This window comes from Dermacentor albipictus, chromosome 9 (genome assembly GCF_038994185.2).
Source record: "Dermacentor albipictus isolate Rhodes 1998 colony chromosome 9, USDA_Dalb.pri_finalv2, whole genome shotgun sequence".
Taxonomy (NCBI): Eukaryota; Metazoa; Arthropoda; class Arachnida; order Ixodida; family Ixodidae; genus Dermacentor; species Dermacentor albipictus.
Window position 1 is genome coordinate 124,873,730 of NC_091829.1, and position 19,962 is coordinate 124,893,691.

The following is a 19,962-nucleotide window of genomic DNA, read 5'->3' on the forward strand; positions in this document are numbered from 1 at the left end:
GGCGTGAAACCGCACATGAAAGCACACATCACGCACCAGGCACGTCTTTTAATGACATCGCGCAAGCCATCGTCCTGGGCGTACGCTTCCATTTAGGGATTTGACAGTGCTTTGATCTAAAATGGTTTGCGGTGCACTGACGCGCATATTTTTAGCTGCACTTTATACACATCTGCGTTGACTATCTGTAAAACATGTACGATGAGCGTAAGCGAATCGATAAACGGTTTTTAGTGCACAAGGTCCTTGTGTGTATTGTGCTCACGCGTCAGTGCCTTCGTATGCGCCACCTTAGCGCTGTAATACAGTCATGCCATACCAACTAACACCCAGGCAAGGCACTTACTATCGATAGCGAAGCGCGCGCGTATGCACACAGACACGCACTGAATCGCTAAAAAAATAATCGATAGGGCATATCTTCACACAAAACAACCACAGAAAACAGTGGCCATATGTAATTGCAATTAGTAATCAACACATCAAATTGTACACACAAAAGTTAACTGAAAGTATCCCGAGTACATTTATTTAGCATGAGCAAGCATACGGGAATGACAACAACAGCTGGAAATAGTTCACCTTGTAGCGCCCGCATCTGCTAAGATGCGGGGCCCTCACAACAAGAACAACGAAATAAATAAAGAAGGTAGTGGGGCTAAGCTCCAGTATCGGCTCTGAAGCTTATGTATCGGTCGTTTTTCCTTTCGCGCTCTACAGCGACGACCTCGGACTGAAACTTGAACGAACCTGGAAACGATGCTGCACAATAAGTCCTCGCCGCGTCAAGCCCATCAACCGAGTCAAGCCCTTGCTTCCCCAATATCGCAAAGGTGCGATTTCAGCTGGCACCCTTTTGAATGCAGGGTCCCCAGGTGCGGCGCAATTCCCCCAAGGGATCACTTTAAGGTGATCTGGTCACTGCCACCCGAAGTATTGAATCACCTCACCGGCGTAATCGGGCAGCCTTTTTTGAAAAGCCGTATGAGCGCCTGAAGGCGAAGATCTTCACGCCTACCGTACCTTCGGAACCCACTCGCCTGCAACAACTTTTGATCAGGGAAGAACTTGAGGATAGACGCCACTGCGAAATGCTGCACAGGATGCGGCAGCTCTTGGCAAAGGTAACGCCTACACCCACAGCGGTCTGCTCAAGGTACTTTTCCTTCAGCGCCTTATCCAACTTGTTGACACGACACTAGACCGCATAGCTTAGCTCGCCAATGAGATCCACGAGGCTGTTGCTCCTTCGGAGACCCTTTGGTTTCTGCCATCGCGGCTACGCCTGAGACCTCAGCGGTCGCCTAGCTCGAAGCGCGTATTGACGCCCTCAGGGTTTCCGTTGATTCACTTCACGACCCCAGACGACGTCAGCACTCTTCAATCCCGCGTGCTTCGTCGTCCTCTCACGACAGAAAAGCAAGGTTGCAGCGAACCTGCTGGTATCACATGCGTTTTGCACATGGTGCTAGGAAGTGCACGCCAACTGGTCGGGAAACGACAAGGAGCGATCACTGACGGCCGTACGTGAGCCGTTCCCTCGAGCCTTCTTGCAATTACGGACAGGTTTGCGGGCATACGTTTCCTTATCAACTGTTCCCCCATTCAGAAATGATCGGCATTCGAAGCCTCGCGGACAGCCTCGCCGCGCCGCTGACGCCTCTACCATAGCGAAATACGGGCTTTGTTCACGTACCACTGACCTCGGATTACGACGCACGTCCCGCTGGATTTTCGTCATCGCTCACGTCGTCCATCCCATCATCGGTTCGAATCTCCTGTCTTTCTACATCCTTGACGTAAGCATGCGGTACCAACGACTCATTGATGACACTACTTGTCTGCCGATCGTTGGACTTCTATAGAGAGTTGATTGCCCCACTGGCATTCACAAACTTGGGCCGTCAAACGCTTACCAGAGAATTTGGGCCCAGTTCCCCGAAGTCACGTCCTTGCAAATTGAACAAGCCTCATAACGACACGCTTGCTCACCGCATAAATACACGTGGTCCCCCAGCATTTTCCCGTCCTCGCCGCTGGTTCGGCCAGCGTCTCACCGTTGCTAAACGGGAGTTTGAGCACATGCTGCAACTTGGCTTTACTCGTCCTTCATACAATTCTTGAGCTTCGCCGCTGCATTTGGAATCAAAAAAGGATCCGAATGGTTGGCGTTCGTGTAAAGACAACCGTGCAAACTGCACATGACAGCTACCTACTTTCCCATATTCAACAGTTTTCTGAATGGGTGCCACATCTTCAGCAAAGTGGCGTACCAGCAAAGGCGTACTGCTAGATAACAGTTAAACCTAAACGACATTCCCAAAACTGCCATCATGACGTCCTTCGGTGTTTTGGAGTTTGTGCGCATGCCTTTTGGATTGCGCAACGCCTGACAAAGGTTCTAGTGCTTTATCGCTGAAGGGATATGAGGTTTGCCACCAATCATCGCGTACGTCGATGACACGCTAATCGTTAGCGCCATTGCGAAAGACCACGAGCGTCGCCTGCGCCAGCTTTTGCAACGGCATGGCCGTGTCGTGAACCTACAGAAATGCGTCTTTGGAACGTCCGAGGTGATATATCGTGGGCTACTAAGATACCAGGATATTTCGTCTTTCGCGCCACTAAGCATCCTTCGGTTACCATCCCACGTAGAGGCTGTTAGGACTTTCCCGGTGCCGAACACTTCGTCAGCGTCACGAGTTCTTGAGCCTCGTCAGTTTTTCACGCCGTTTTATACCACGCTGCACATCCATACTGCAGCCGATCACCGGCCTATTGAAGAGCCCCGAAGCCAGTCTTCGTCAATACCATGGTCGCCTCAGGCTCAACCTGCCTTTTTGGCTGCTAAGCAAGACACCGCTGAAGCAACTCTGCTGATACATCTCTGTCCTGACGCACCGACTAGAGTGACGGTAGATGCTTCAAGTGGGGCCATCGGAGTGGTGTTGCAGCAGTATATTAGCACTGAATGGCGTCCCTTGGGTTATTTCTGTCTATATACTCGACTATACTATACTTAACTATACTCGACCTTATCTTAACATCCCATCCCAACAGTGTTTCTTCTGTAACACATCTACCAGAACTAAGTGATCACTCGGTACTGCATGCAGAATTATCCTGGCAGCTACTTCTGTGCAAAAAATCAAAAAAGAAAACACTTTACGATAAAGGTGATTACATCAGCATCAACAATGCACTAACCGAGTTTTACAACTGGTACATTATAGATTTCCCGAAACGCACAGTAGACACCAGCTGGACGCTTTTTAAAAATAAAATGATCGAGCTCACTGAGACTTACATAACAAATATCATTTTAACAGAGCGACCTTCGTCCCCATGGTTCAACAACATATTAAAACGACTAAATAATAAAAAAGAAAAGACTGTTTCGTAAAGCCAAGCGTTCCGATACCGCTCCGGCCTGGGAAAGGTATTACGTCAGTGAAAAGGAGTTTGATTCTTTGGCTGCTACAGCTAAACGAACATACTACTCAACGACACTCCCTAACATGTTGCAAAACAATCCCAAACAATTCTGGAAATAAACTAACCCAAATAACCGTAAACCATTATCATTATATGGTAACGACAATAACCGTGTTCCAGAACATAAAGTATCTGAAGTACTAAACTCTGTCTTCTGTTTCGTGTTCATTTCTGAAGTTAACACTGACCTCCCAGACGGTCCTTACCTCAACAACCCAACGATGCCAGACATAGCAATCGAAGCATATGGTATCACCAAGCTAACTGAATTCCTCAAATTAACATCATCAGCTGGCATCGATGGAATCGATTCCAAAATGCTTAAGAACACTGCGCACATCTCTAGTGTAATTTTATGCCATATCTTTCAGCTATCATTATTATCTGGAGTGGTGCCGCAAGACTGGAAAATAAGTAAGATAATTCCAGTACCGAAAAACGGATCATCGTCATCGTGCCACATTTACCGTCCAATTTCCCTCATCAGTGTTTGTTCTAAACTAATGGAGCATATAATTTGTTCTCATATTGTAAACTACCTAACATCCGCTAATTTCTTTATTCCTAATCAACACGGTTTTCAGAAAGGCATGTCTTGCGAGGCTCAGCTAGCTCTATTCGTTAATGATATCAGCTCGCATTTTGATCAAAACATGCCCATAGACGCCCTCTTCCTAGAGTTCCAAAAGGCTTTCGACAAGGTTCCTCATGAACGGCTCTTCCTAAAACTATCCCGCCTTAATCTTATCCCTTGTGTTCTCCAATGGATACGCAACTTTCTGACTAACCGTCAACAGTTCGTTTACGCTAACCAATGCTCGTCTAACTTATCACCCGTAATATCCGGCCTGCCACAAGGCACAGTCCTGGGGCCACTACTATTCCTAATGTACATTAATGGCTTACCGATAGGTTGTTCCTTCAAAATTCGTTTATTTGCTGATGATTGTGTAATCTATCGTCCTATTACTAGCGACGTTGATTGTCGCGCTCTCCAGTCCGACCTTAACGCCATTGAAACGGTGTAATAATTGGCTAATGTCCCTAAACGTCAAAAAAACATCGCTACTTACTTTCCATCGTCGCCAATAATCTATTTCAGCTGCGGCATTGCTTTTTCCTTTGCGGTAGTGCACGGTGAAGTCGTAACGCTGCAGCAGCAGTGCCAAACGCGGCAGGCGGCCACTCGGCTCGCTCAAGCGCCTCAACCAAGCGAGAGCCATGTGGTCAGTCTCAATCTCGAATGCCACTCCATCGACGTAATAGTCGAACTTTCGCAGAGCGAAAACTATCGCGAGGCACTCTTTCTTTGTCACCGAGTAGTTCCGTTCTGCCGGCGTCAACGAACGACTCGCGAACGCAACCGGTCGGAGAGTGCCTCCGCGCTCCTGAAGCAAAATTGCACCTAAGCCTAGGTCGCTTGCGTCTGTTTGAATCACAAACTCCCTATTCAAATCGGGCAGCTGCAATTCAGCCGTGTCAGCGAGCACCTTCGTGAGGCCACGCAGTGCCGCCTCCTGTTCTTGACCTCAAGTCCACCGTTCGTCTTTCCTCAAGAGCTTCGTCGAAGGCGCTTGCACTGCCGCGCAGTCTCGAATGAATTGGCGATAAAAGTTCACCAATCCCAGAAAGCGTCTTAGTTCGCCGATATCTTTCGGCGACGGGTACCTCAGTATAGCCTCGAGCTTATCCTTACTCGGCAGGATGCGGCCGTTGTCCAGCGTGAATCCCAAGAGCGCTAATCTGCTCGCAGCTATCTGAGCTTTGTTCAGGTTTAGCGTGATACCCACGGACCTCAGCCTGTCTAGGACGTCTCTCAAGTGGCGCAAGTGCTCCTCGAATGTTTTCGAATAAACCACTATGTCGTCCTCATATGCGAGGGCATGTTGCCACTTCGCGTCTCCTAGCACTCAGTCCATCAACCTTTGACCAAGCTCCGACCAAACGAAAAGACATTCTCTTAAATTGAAAGAGCCCCCGGTGACAAGTGAAAGCCGTTTTCTCTTTGTCACGCTCGTCCATTTCGACCTGAAAGTATCCACGACTAGCATCGAGCGTCGTAAAGTACTTCGCCCCGCCTAGGTTAGACACTAAAGAGGAAATGGAGGGTAGAGGGTACGCATCCTTCTTCGTAGCCTCATTCAGCCTGCGGTAATCTACACAAAGGCGATAAATATCGTCCTTCTTCGGGACTAGAACTACCGGGAAGCCCCATGGGCTGTTCGACCTTTCCACCACGCCTGTGTCGATGAGTTCGTCTTAGGCGCTATCAAGTGCTTTCCGCTTAGTCAAGCTAATCGGCCGAGGATTACATTTCCATGGTGTCGCGTCACCCGTGTATATCCTGTGTCTGACTAGCGTAGCGCGGCCCGGACGGTCAGTGAAAATCGCGTCGTATTCGTACAACAGCGACGACAGTCGTGCCCGTTCTCTCTCCGGCATATTGACCTCGGACAAAAGCGGGTGCGTTACTCCTCGCAGAACAGTGGCGCACTGTTGTGCCACCGTGTCTCTCTCCTCGCCTGTGGCCGGGTGTGTCCCACTCGCGCCGCGCCCGGAGACTGGCGTGTCTCCACTGACACGGGCGCTTTCGCGAAAAGCTTTAACGCACCCGTTCCATTCTCTCGGTAACCTCCGTTGCCGATGTCTATTATAATGCCCGACTTGACTAGAAAATCTCGACCCAAAATAACAGGCACTGATAAACCCAGGAGATGTACGAGGCGTTGTCGCCTGACGCGTTTCTCCCAACGGATCACTAACCTAGCTGCACCGCTAGATTGTGCTGTGCCGGAAGCAAGTCGGAAGGTGGTGTCATTATCTCTCAAGCGGATATTGTTCTCGCGGAGATGATGCAACACCTCGTCACCAAATAATGAAGCGCTTTCTCCGGTATCCATAATGCAGCGAATTTCTTTCGGGCTATCGTTAGCTCGATGAACGGCGCCCGCGAGTCCGCAACACCTCCTACGCGACAAGCCGAAGGCGCAAGTAACTGGGTACCACCGGCTATATTCGACATCGCCCCGCGGGACCCAAGGTGGATCACCGGCGGCCTCGGCCCGGCGTGCGGCCGCAGTCACGGGCGGTGTGCCCTGGTCGCCCGCATTGGTAGCAGCGGCCGCTGAAGCCTCGGTGGCCTGGGCGGCCGTCGCTCCACTCCGGCTCGCCGTAGCTTCCTTGAACTGCGTTCGGCGTGTGCCGCTCCGCCAGTCTCGCATCGGCCTCTCGTTCCTGTCGCGGCGCGCTGAGTGCGGCATTAGTCGGTGCTGTTCTCAGTGCATAGGCGTACGGGTCGAAACCGCGGTCTGATAACTCCCAACTACGCTGGACCTGCTGCTGGACCTGCGAACGATGCCGACGCGTCGAGTCTAGACGAGTGGAAAGTATCGCGCCGCCGTTCCACGCGCAGCGAGGCTCGAGTGACAGCGCCGCGGGTGGAGGCGGACGGTATGTTCGCGCCGCGAGGATGTCCCCCTGTAGACGCAAGCTGCCGCGGGAAGGCCGTTTTTTGTCGGTTCCTATGCCCCGACCAGACGCAAGACAACGAGCTACCCACCATTGGCTCCGATACTTCCCGGAACGGCACCCCTCCGACGCCGGCGTCGGGCATCGGAATGTGTGTGCCTTTGTGTAAGTAAACTGTTCTGCGGGGCGGCGGCAAGTTGACGATGAGTAAACGAACATTCGCCGCCTTGTATCGACGGTGGACCGAGTGTATAAAAACTGCTGTTGTGCGGATGCTCAACACACTTCCCTTGAGCAGTCATGTTAGACTGATACACTTCTCTTGAGCAGTCATGTTAGACTGATACACTTCTCTTGAGCAGTGATGTTAGACTGATACACTTCTCTCGTGCAGTCATGTTGGACTGACACTCTTTTTCTCAAGCAGTCATGTTAGACTGATTTAATTTCTGTAAATAAACCCATATTCCTCGTTCTCGATGAGAAGCAGTTCCTCCCTTCATCAACGTCCTCAGTGTGGATAAGTTGGACGACAGCATGGGCCAGCTACCTTCGAATTCATGCCGGACTACAATCTTGGCAACGGACCTCGAGCGATGGGATTGAGCACCCAATCCTGACAACTGGTGGCAGCGGTGGGATGGAAATTGCGACATGGTGCTGTATCTGCGGTGAGTGCTTGGTTCTTGCTTTGACTCTCTAGGCTTCATTTTGTGGTTGTTCTGTTTAGAACTGTAGGGAAGCTAGATTGTTGAGTGTTAGCTAGGTTGTGTTCTCCTAGCTAGATTTAGAGAGCAGAATCAAGGCAGTAAAGCAGCAATCATGGAGTTAAGGACACTGCTGAGAGACGAATTGTTGATTGTTGGTGAGGAACTTGGCCTAGATGTGCGCAAGGAAATGCTCAAACCGGAATTATTGGAGCTAATTTCCAATCAGGCCAGTGAGGAAGATATTGAAATGGGATTGGAACTTCTCAAAAAGAGAGAGAAACGGGAAAGAGAAAGAGAAGTACGGGACAGAGAAGAACGGGACAGAGAAGAACGGGAAAGAGAAAGAGAGGAACGCGATAAAGATCGCGAGTTAAGAAAAGTGCAACTTGAACTTGAAAGCAAACGTTTGGAGTTGTCTCAAGGAAGTGAAGGCGCTCTGGGACGATCAAGTGAGGCAGAATCGTACCGCATGGACAGGCTATTAAAGCCATTTGAGGTCGGGACCGACATAGGCTTGTTCCTAAGCAAGTTCGAAAGTACTTGCGAAAAGATGAACTTCGGCCCAAGTACATGGCCACAGCGGTGGCTGTCTATGTTGCCGTGTGAAGCGGCGGAAGTAATCGCCAGATTGAGTGCACAGGATGCATATGATTATGCAAACGTTAAGGCTAGTCTCCCGAAGAAATACCGCCTTTCAGCCGAAGATTTTCGGCAAAGGTTTAGGAGCACAGGCAAGAAAGATAGCGAGGGCTATCCGGAGTTTGCATATAGCTTAAAGGCCAACCTAGTCGAGTGGCTTAAAAGCGCGGAAGCGTACGATAGCAGAGACATGATCATTGAATGCATGTGTCTAGAGCAGTTTTACAAAACCATCCCCCAAGCTGTGAAACTGTGGCTGCAAGATAGAGGTAATATAAACACTGTGGAAAGGGCGGCTGAATTAGCCGAAGAGTACGCAACCCGTAGAAAGTTGAACGCCGAGGAGGGAAACTGGGACGGTCGAAATGGACCGCGGAAACCATTTCCGTTCAAAAGAGGTGCGCAAACTAGACGATCGGAGCCTGTAGACATGGCGGAAAAGCCCGCAGAAAAGAACGAGGAGAAACGTAACGGAGAAACCGCACAAAAAGAACAGAAAAGAAAATTCGAATCTTTTAGACCAATTCGCTGTTACAAATGCCACACACGGGGACATATAGCTGTAAACTGCGAGAAGTCTAGCGTAGTTTTCTCCTACGTCGAGGAAAAAGATGAGAATATGGAACTTTTAAGTCCATATCTTCACGACCTGCAAATTAATGGAAAACCATGCCGAGTGCTAAGAGACAGTGCCGCCACGATGGACATTGTCCATCCGTCTTACGTGACGGTAGATGACTTCACCGGAGAAGTAGCATGGATAAAACAGGTTGTAGAAGAACACAGCGTGTGTCTGCCCATGGCCAAAGTCAAAATCAGTGGACCATTCGGGGAGATAGAGACTGAGGCTGCAGTTTCCAAATTTCTGTCACTGCAGTATCCTTACATCGTTTCGAATCGTTCGAATCAGTTACTGCGTGACAAAGGGCTCAAACTGGGAGAGGGCATAGTACAAGCATTGACCCGAGGCCAAGCTCGTAAGATCGCGGCGCTTTCGGCCGAAAATGCTCAAGCTCCTCCAGCGGAAGCAGAAAAGGGGATAACTTCAATACCCGAATCCGAGCTAGGCCCAAGGGACAAAAGAACAGTTGAGGAAAGCCTGCCAGCTGACCAGCTCAATGAGAGCGTAGCACTAGTCAGAGTTCTAGCCTGCAGGAAGAGCAAGTAGACGCGCTCACAAGCGAGACAGGGTCGTTATCACCGGCCTCAAAGAGCTTTGATCAGCTCTTACGTGTGGATAGAGAGTCACTGGCAGCTGAGCAAAAGAATGATGAGAGCTTAGCTAAATTACATGACACAGCTAAAGAAGGCATTGCTAGGCGCAACGTGACGATACATGAGAGAGGAGGATTGTTGTATCGGCACTACAGAGATCGAAAGGGTAGGATTTTAGATCAGTTAGTCGTACCTACTAAGTATAGGGAGGACCTTTTGAGTCTCTGTCATGGGAATGGGTGGTCCGGCCACCTAGGCATAAAGAAATCAAAGGAAAGATTGCTTATGGAATACTACTGGCCTGGCTGTTTCAAAGACGTCGAAAACTTTGTAAGATCATGCGACGCCTGCCAGCGTTCTGGTAAACCAGGAGAGACATGGAAACCTGCACTGAAGGCAGGCCCTTAATAACAGAGCCTTTCAGAAGACTTGTAATAGACACGGTAGGGCCTCTTCCAAAAATAAAATCGGGCTACAGGTACTTGTTTACCATGCTGTGTCCGGCTACCAAGTTTCCAGAAGCAATCCCTTTGAAAGAGCTCAGCTCCAGCGAAGTAGTAGACGCGCTTTTGACAGTGTTTGCACGAGTTGGGTTTCCAGCCGACATTCAGGCAGATCAAGGGTCAGTATTCACGTGCGCACTGACTTCCACATTCTTGCAGAAGTGCGTGGTAAATTAATACACAGTTCTGTCTATCACCCTCAGTCAAACAGTGTAGAGAGGTGGCATTCGGTGCTTAAGCGAGTTTTGCGTGCGCTATGTTACGAGCACAAGGAGGACTGGGAGAACTGTCTGCCGGCAACATTGTTTGCTTTGCGAACGGTTCCACGTGAAGCGACAGGGTTCTCACCAGCAGAACTAGTGTATGGGAGGACACTCCATTCTCCACTGAGAATGTTAAGAGAGATGTCGGAGGAAAGAGGGGAGAGTCCAACAGTGGTTGAATACGTGCTAAATTTACTGGAACGGCTAAGCGCAACCAATGAACTAGTCGGAAAGAACATGGCAATAGCTCAAAAGAACGCCAAAGTCTATTACGACAAGAATGCGAGGCTTCGTACGTTTAAAGCCGGAGACCAGGTAATGATCCTCAAACCTTCAAGAAAGAACAAGCTTGAAGTTCACTGGGACGGCCCCGTTAAAGTGTTGCACAAACTTTCAGATACTAACTATGCTTTGAGAATGCCCGGTCGCAGAAAGGAAGTGAGGATATATCAGTGTAATTTGATGAAGCCGTATGTAGAGCGGAGCGGAGTCGTTAACTATACCATCAACGAGCCGGATGGCACTAGTACCAAGTTTAAGGAGTATAGGGCGACCTCCAACTCTGCAATCGGCCTAGAAGAAGTAGTAGAACACTCGGTAAGCTCGCACGCTCTAAGACCCGAGCAGCTAGATGGGCTAAAAGAGGTGTTAGCGGAATATCTCGACAGATTCAGCGATCGGCCGGGTAGAACCGAAATAATAACGCATGAAATTGAGCTGACATAAACCGAACCAGTAAGATCAAAGCCTTACAGGGTGTCTCCAAGACAGAGAGAGATTATGGAGGCAGAGGTACAGCGCTTCAGAGAAGGAATGTGCTTGTTTAGTTTGGGCCGCCCAGAAGGTGTCGTGTTACTTCTACGGAGCGAAGTTCATCTTCGTGACCGACCACTGTCCTCTGACGTGGCTCAATCAAATGTCACACAAAAATGGCCGGTTGCTCCGATGGAGCCTCACTCTCCAAGAGTACAACTTCTCCGTTAGATATAAGAAGGGAAAGTTGCATAGCAATGCGGATGGTTTGAGCAGGCTAATTTGAATTCTGCGTTTGAGGGTCCCGCCTAAATTTTAGGGTTACTAGTGTTAACTTTATTAGGCGAAGAAGATCCCCTCTCATTTAGCAGAATTCCCTCCATGATTGCTGAATTTGTCAGCAGGAATTTGCTTCAGAAATTGGCATAGCGAAATGCAGCATTTTTTTGTTTCTGCACTTATGTTGTTTTTTTTTTTGAAGCCTACCGAGTCTAAAGTGAGAGCCAATGCACGTCATCTCGGCGCAGAGCCGTGTTATGGGGTTCATTGTGCAGTTGCCTGTCCTTGTTGGGTATTTTGGGGCGGTGACATCAATACACAAGTGGTCGCTGCGAGCCAAGACATCAATCCCCCCCTGACCACCAGCCGTTCTCTTCCTGCTTAGCGGTTGTCAGCGCTAGACAGTCGAGATTTTTCGGGCCATGGAGGCGCTGTTAAGAATGGCGAGCTGCAAGGCGAAATTGCCACCCAATTACGACTGGGGGACAAGACGTGCATCCCCCACTCTCCGTCGCTGCAGCTAGGAGGCGTTCGAAGAAGCGGGCGCTTTGTGCTGAAAACCGCCTCCATCCACCAGCCCCATCGCCGTTGTGACGGAACGAGTTCGGCGCGCGAACAATGGTGCCGGAGCTCTCCAGCGCGGACCTGATCTGCTACGCATGAGCAAGCTGCCGCGGGAAGGCCGTTTTTTGTCGGTTCCCATGCCCCGACCAGACGCAAGACAACGAGCTACCCACCATTGGCTCCGATACTTCCCGGAACGGCACCACTCCGACGCCGGCGTCGGGCATCGGAATGTGTGTGCCTTTGTGTACGTAAACTGTTCTGTGGGGCGGCGGCAAGTTGACGATGAGTAAACGAACATTCGCCGCCTTGTGTCGCCGGCGGACCGAGTGTATAAAAACTGCTGTTGTGCGGATGCTCGACACACTTCTCTTGAGCAGTCATGTTAGACTGATACACTTCTCTTGAGCAGTGATGTTAGACTGAGTCATGTTGGACTGACACTCTTTTTCTGAAGCAGTCATGTTAGACTGATTTAATTTTTGTAAATAAACCCATATTCCTCGTTCTCGATGAGAAGCAGTTCCTCCCTTCATCAACGTCCTCAGCGTGGATAAGTTGGACGACGGCATCGGCCAGCTACCTTCGAATTCATGCCGGACTCCAATCTTGGCAATGGACCTCGAGCGATGGGATTGAGCCCCCAATCCTGACAGTGTATGCATAACGAGGTGTATGCTTAGTGCACGCACAAGAAGCCACTGCTTTCCTAATTTCTTTTCTCTACTACTATTCACGAGTATTGAAGTGCCAAATAGCACTGCTAACATCCTACTGCAAAAGGAAATCGGGCAAATTGTGGCATTAATGAAATTAGAGTTTCACTCGTAATGCGAAATAATGATGCAGTAAGTAGCTGGTGAAATATGCGCTGGAAGCTTGCTTCATGCGATGTTTGCTGAAGTGAACACTTCTCAATGCAAGTCAATAATCTCCTTTAAAGACGTAAAATAAGTACAAGTCATATTTGTGGGAGTTGTGCCTCCCAGTATTGAACTGGAAAGACTCGACTTTTCTTCGTCCTTTTTCATATCTGGACTTGGCCACTGGTCTCCACCAAAACTACCCTTTAGCTTCTTACTGCCGAATTCATTTGGGTTTTCTCAAACCTACATTTGGGCTACTCATTGCTAGGTCTCGCACTGTGCTTGAGGAAAACAAGACACCAACAGCCCCATCCAGTAAATCTGAGAAGCGAAGCACTAGAAGAAGATTAATGAAGCAGATGCACCCAATCAGGGTCATTACATGTAAGAAGAAAATTTAACTAGGACTGCCTTCCGAAGTGGGAAGGTGATGTGTGAGAACTTGAAGGCGTGGCGGCCAGCTCTATATAAACTACACAGACATTGAACAGATGTTAGCCAATTATGGTGCCTGTTAGCTTGATCGCGCTCTCCAAGATCAGTATTCACCACGAGTGTACCTTCAGCAGAGTGGCTGAAATGTAGAATTGTGGACTGGCAATCTTTTGATTGTATCTTTGAATACTCGCAGCACAGTGAGAACTTTATTTCCAATATTCTAGCAAGAAATTTGGGAATTCCGGTGACAACACCAGTAGACATCAGAACAACCAGGGAGTTAAACCATAGCAGTTATTGCTGTAAAAAAGAAGACTAGCATAAGCACAAGAATTGAGATTGGCACACTACATACATTTGTTCTGGTAGTGGTCCACTACTTTGGTGCTACACTTAATGATCTCGGATAAGTTTAAGGAGCAGGAATTTAACCCAGAAAAGATATTACGCTTAACAGCTGTATTTAGTATCATTTTGCCTATGCAGCTTCACATAACCCTGTCCACACCTACCTAAAGCACCTGAGTGGCGTCCTGAAAGAAAAAAAATGAGCTTTTGATATTGCTTTGGAGAAAATTCACCTGTTTCGACGTGACAGCATACATACATACTGGAATACCTGCATTCAGTATAACTTATCACCAGCTTTTAAGTCACCTTCTTACCTTATCAGCGAATCATTCCTGCAACCAAGTGTGCTGGTCCGGGTTTTACCTGCACTTCCACATGTGCAGTTGGTAAAAGGTTTTGGCTGTTTACTGTAACTTGATATTTCAAACATTTGGTTGCAAAATAGGCTTTGGCAAATCTGGCACCCCTAATGCCTAGGCAGGTTTCACGAAAGGCCACCAGTACCTCTTCGTTGCAGACTGTGCTCAACATCCTTGTTGGTTCGACTGTAACCAAGAACCCATAAATGTTTCCTCCAAAGCGACTGGTATTGGTGATGCTTTGATGTAGAAAGAGGATATTTTCGGACATGTCAACCTGAGGCCAGAAACCAATCTGGCACAGGTGGAAATAGTCTCGTCTTTCCCAGAATGTGGTTCAGCCTCGTGAGCAACATTCCTTCAGTCAATTTGTACACTGTCAATGTGAGTGAGACTGATCGAAGGTTGGCTGTGGCGTCAATTTTCTTGCTTGGTTTCGGTCGTGGCATCATGACCAAGTGTTTCCACCCTATGGGGAATTTCAATATTACAAATTTTATTGACTACAAGCAGTAGTGCTTGCTTTCTCGTTTCGGCAAGATTCCTCAACATCTGCAAGGTGACTTCATCTTTGCCACATGCGCTTTAAGTGTTGACATGCTCGAGAGCAACAACATGTTCTGGCAATATAAAGAGGCTTTCCATTCCTTCCTTGGCAAGGGGTAATTATGGTGCGTACAACTCTGGTGACGGTCAGTCACTCTTAGGTAGTTGGGGAAAGCACCTGCAGCTTGTTCCTCAAGTTTCTCAGATGTGCACTGGAGATCGAGCAGCGTCTTTTCAATAGTATTACTGTATTTGGTGCATCCTGTTATAGCCGGGAATGTTTCACAGCTTAGTGAGACCTATACGTTCAAATGACGCGCAGTGGCCCATCCACTTGTTTCTGGCAGGTTTCTTAGCATGACATCTTGCCTGCTCAGTCTTGCGCAGAACACTGATCAACGTTTGTTGCATGCAGCCACAATTTAAGTATGCAGTATGCAGCTTGGCTTGTGTGATAAGATAGCTCGCCAGCTTAGGCAGCGTTAGCAGTTACAGCGCCTCTGTGGAACTAGCGATGCGGTCTATAAAAGCCGCTGCTTCCTGATAATAAGGGTTCCTTGGTTGTTGCTTCTTGAAGGTGAAGGACGCACACTTCTTTGTGTCTAGTTACGATGTAAACACGGTGTAAGAAGTGACGCCCGCCGATCTGAGGCACCACGGCTCTCGGACGTCAGACTAGTCCTGAAACGAGGACACCGCGGGCCCGCTAAACGGCGCCAGACGCCGGACAAGCCAACAGGTACCTTACAAGGAAAGAACAAGTAAAATGGATTTGTTTCAAATTGCTCCACCCGAGCCCTTCAGTTTCGCAACACCCAACGACTGGACTTCCTGGAAACAGCAATTTCTTCGCTTCTGAACTGCATCTGGACCAGACAGGAAGCCAGAAAAGAGTCAATTCCAGGAGATGGCTTTCGCCACAAGGACCACAGTAAACCGGTCGACAGGGTTTACGCCAGCGGCTATTCTTCTCGGTCGCGAGCTCCGTTTTCCTATTGAGCATGCATTCACCAACGGCTCTGAATTGCCAACTTGCAATTACCCCACGTTCACACAAAATCTTTCCAGCCGCCTGGCCCACACTCTGAAGGAGGCCAGGGAAAACTTGGACCTTGCCCGCCTGGAACATGGCAACCAATACAACAAAGGCAGGCGGCCCCTGGAGTTCGCGGTCGGTGACGAAGTGCTCCGCCGAACGCACCCACTCAGCGATGCTGCAAAAGGGTTTGCTGCTTCCCTCGCGCCTAGATGGGATTGCCCTTACGTGATCACGAAACGTATTTCTAGCTTGGTGTACCTACTGCGGGAAAAAACATGGCAGCAGAGTAGTAGGGCCCGTCAGCTTGCACGACCTCAAAGCGTACTACGAGCGCCCATCAGACAGCTAACCGTGCTTCCGTCATTATACGAGTCCAGCAGTTAACGCGGCTGTGTCCTACATCCGGTATCTGTTAATCACGACGTTTTTACATATGCTGTCCTTGTAGATATCCTCGCCTTGCGCAGAATGCCACGCTACCACTCCAACGGGTGTCACCAGCCTGGCTGCCACGGCGGCCCATCGCAACATCACCTACGTCGTCGGTCTCTCACCCAGGCGACCGATGTGCGCTAGCGTCGGTTGGGCGAAAAGTGCATTGTCGCTGAAAGAGCGCACGCCTTGAGCGCATGCCAATTGGAGCCGTCACGTGCAGCGCCGAACGACGCCAGACAGCATTCCAGCCCATCGCGTGCCAACTGCCCCGAACATTTTGCTTCGCAACAGTCGTGATATACTCGACTAGGACGATGCATGGTGCTGTTGGACATAGCGTTGGACATAGCGTTGGACATAGTGTTGTTGCAAAGTGTTGTTGCAAAGTGTTGTTGCAAAGTGTTGTTGCAAAGTGTTGTTGCAAAGTGTTGTTGCAAAGTGTTGTTGCAAAGTGTTTTTGCAAAGTGTAGTTGCAAAGTGTAGTTGCAAAGTGTTGTTGCAAAGTGTAGTTGCAAAGTGTAGTTGCATAGTGTAGTTACATAGTGTAGTTGCATAGTGTAGTTGCATAGTGTAGTTGCATAGTGCTGTTGGACACCCAGGTGGGTGTCCGGTCTTGTACGGGGGGGAGTGTCGGGCCCTTGGCACTCTCTGCAGCGCGCCCGTGGGAAGCCTTTGAATCGCGCGCCACAACGGCACTCGTCGTGTCGGGCCCTTGGCCCTCTCTGCAGCGCGCACGGGGGAAGCCTTTGAATCGCGCGCCACAACGGCACTCGTCGTGTCGGGCCCTTGGCCCTCTCTGCAGCGCGCACGGGGGAAGCCTTTGAATCGCGCGCCACAACGGCACTCGTCGTGTCGGGCCCTTGGCCCTCTCTGCAGCGCGCACGGGGGAAGCCTTTGAATCGCGCGCCACAACGGCACTCGTCGCATGGAGCATGCGCATCGATCGCGGTAGCGTAAGAACTCGCGCGGGGACTGCCGGGAAGGCGGCTGCCCGATAAGAAGGCAGCGGAGACGGCACTCGGGGCTTTTTGCGGGGCGCGGGCTTGGGGAGGCGCTGGTGGGGCGTGGCCCGTCTAGGTTTCTTTTACCGAGCGTGCTGCAGAGCAGGGGGAAAAGCGTCTTTGCATTGTGTCTGCATGAAAGAGTGTTGTTGTTCTTGTTGTTCGCTTTTGGGACTATCCGCGCGCCTGGTTCGGTGCTTGCTTGCTTTCTGCGCTTTATGCATTCTGTTATCGCCCGAAAGATTGTGTTGGTTGATGGTTGGTAGCGGCCGTTCTTTCCTCGCTCCCTTTCGCTTGTATATTTGGTTGCCTCGCTGTTTTGCTGCTTGCCTCTTTGCTTTTGTTGCCTTTTGCTGCTTTGCTTCTTTGCTGCCTGCTTCCTTGCCTTGTTGTTTTCTGCTATTGGCCGCGAGGCTGCGGTAATTTTGAGTGTTACATTCTAGCGTAAACTCAAGCGGTTTTTGTTCCTTGCGCCTTTGGTCCTTTGTCGTGCTGGTCGCGGCTCGCGGAACCCCTGAGCGAAGGCTGAGGGGCCTTCAAGATGCATTGGTGTATCTAATGGGACCTCAAGCCTAGGATATCTTCAAAACGTTCAAACTTGAGCCTGGCGACCAGATGTTTGAGGTAGTACTGTAGGAGTACGAGGCCTACTTTGTTCCTCGACGGAACATCATTTATGAAAGGGTCAAGTATAACACCCAAACGCAACAAGACGGTGAACCCGTTGATATTTTGTTACTGCGTTGTACGTGCTTCCTTCCACGTGCGACTACGGGGAGATTCGAGATCGTCTCCTGGTGGGCCTCCAAGACCGTAAGATCTCGAGGGCTCTGCAACTTAATCCGGACCTAAAACTACAGATAGCATTGTCGGTGGCACGACAGCACGATACAGTCAACCAACAGCATGCAGAGCTTCACCGCGTGCGAGAACAGGAAGTGCACCAAATACAGTCCTAGAGGAGCACGTGACAAGTGGGGAACAACATACCTCCGCCTGTAAGTGGAAGCAACGTTCCCAAACCATGCGGCTGGTGCGGAAGAAATAGCCACAGTCGAGCGTCCTGTCCAGCGGAAGATGCAGTCTGCGGAAAGTGCGACAAAAGAGGACACCTCGAGGCGGTTTGCCGATCAACCAGAGCTGTCAGGAACGTCGAAAACCGGACCGAGGAACCAGGCTTCCACGGAGTCGCATCCCATTCATCTGCTTACAGGTGGGAAGTTCCCGTTCTTATTGAATCCTCGAATTTGGTATTTAAAATAGATACTGGCGTGGACGAAACGGTCATTCCGGGGGAGCTCTTCACTCGCATCTTTCCCGCGACAAAACTTCAACCAGCAAGGCGCCGGCTTCAGGGACCTGATGGTAAATCCCTTGCCATATCTGGTATGGCTGCCATGAATATGACGTTTGCGAGAACGAGCAGCCGCGAGGACGTGTACGTAATTCAAGGCCTCCGAACCTCTCTTCTTGGGAAACCAGCAATACAAAGGCTCTGCGTACTATTACAAATCTACGTAGTGAAGAAACTGGACCCCGAATCTGACTTTCCACAAGTCTTCCAGTGTCTGGGGTCCTTCAAAGACCAGTATGACCTCAAGCTGAATCTAGAAGCAAAGCCTTTCGTACTGTCGTCCCCAGGTAGAGTCTCCCTGCCTTTTGTTAAAAAAACAAGACTAGAGCTTGAGCGGATTAAAGCACCAGGCGTCATTTCTCCTGTTACCGCGAGTCTACTACAAAGTGCGCACCTATGGTTGTCTTTCTTAAAACCTCGGGCGCTGTTCGAATCTGTGTTGACCTCACGGAACTCAACAGATACGTTCAACGAGAATGGCATCCTATCCCGGCCGTCGCGTACACCATCGGAATGCTACGGGGAGCCAGCATGTTTTCGAAGCTCGACGTGAACTCTGGTTTCTGGCAGATACCGCTGAGGGAAGGGAGCAAAGAATACACAACTTTTGTCACGCCGTTCGGGCGATTTTATTTCAACAGACTTCCGTTCGGAATTTCGTCGGCCTACGAACATTTTCAAAGACGAATGGGACATGTTCTTTCAGGACAGGAGGGAGTCGTCTGCCACATGGACGATGTGCTTATTTGGGGTGCCACGCAGGCGTAGCATGACGAGCGGCTTCGGGCAATGATTGGCCACCTCAGATATGCGGGCATTACTTTGAACAGAGAAGTGCAAGTTCAGTGTCACCGAGATTTCATTTTTGGGGCATACACTCGGGAACAACGCAGTGCGTCATGATAAGCAAAAGTTTGACGCAGTGACAGAAGTGCCACATCCGACGTCCAAGACAGAGCTACAGCACGTGATGGGCATGGCAAATTATCTGGCCCGCTTTGTGCCCCGCATGGCGAAAGTTCTTCAGCCTCTTTCTTCCATGATGAGCTCAAGACAGGATCTTGTGTGGGGGCCCGCGCAGGAAGCCGCCGTCAAGAAGTGCAAGACTCTTCTTTCATTGGGCCCTGTTCTGGGAACCTACGATTCAAAGAAGGACACAGTGGTCACAGCAGACTCTTCATCGTACGGTCTTGGAGCTGTCCTGCGCCGAAAGTAAAGATACGGTCAGTTCAATGTGATTTCTTATGCTTCCAGAACTCTTACAACCACCGAACGGCGATACGTCCACATTGAAAAAGGACTTGCCCTCTTGTAGGCGAGTGAAAAGTTCCGTTATCATCTCGTAGAAAACCGCTTTAGCCTCGAGACAGATCACAAGCCACTGGTATCTTGGGTCAAATGGAGTTGACGAACTAACAACGAGGCTACAAAGGATGCGCATGCGTCTGACGCGCTACACGTATGACATTGTGTATGTTCCAGGCAGGGACTTGACGATGGAGGACGCGCTTTCTCGGTCACCTCTTCCACAAAACGGAATTCCTAAACTGGAGGACGAGATCCCAGGCTATCTGCGATTGGTGACTTCGTCAGTCCCGGTAACAGCGCCGAGTTTAAAGCTTATCGCCCAGGAGCAAGAGCAAGACCCGGTATGTGAAGCTCTTATCAACCTGTGTACAAAAGG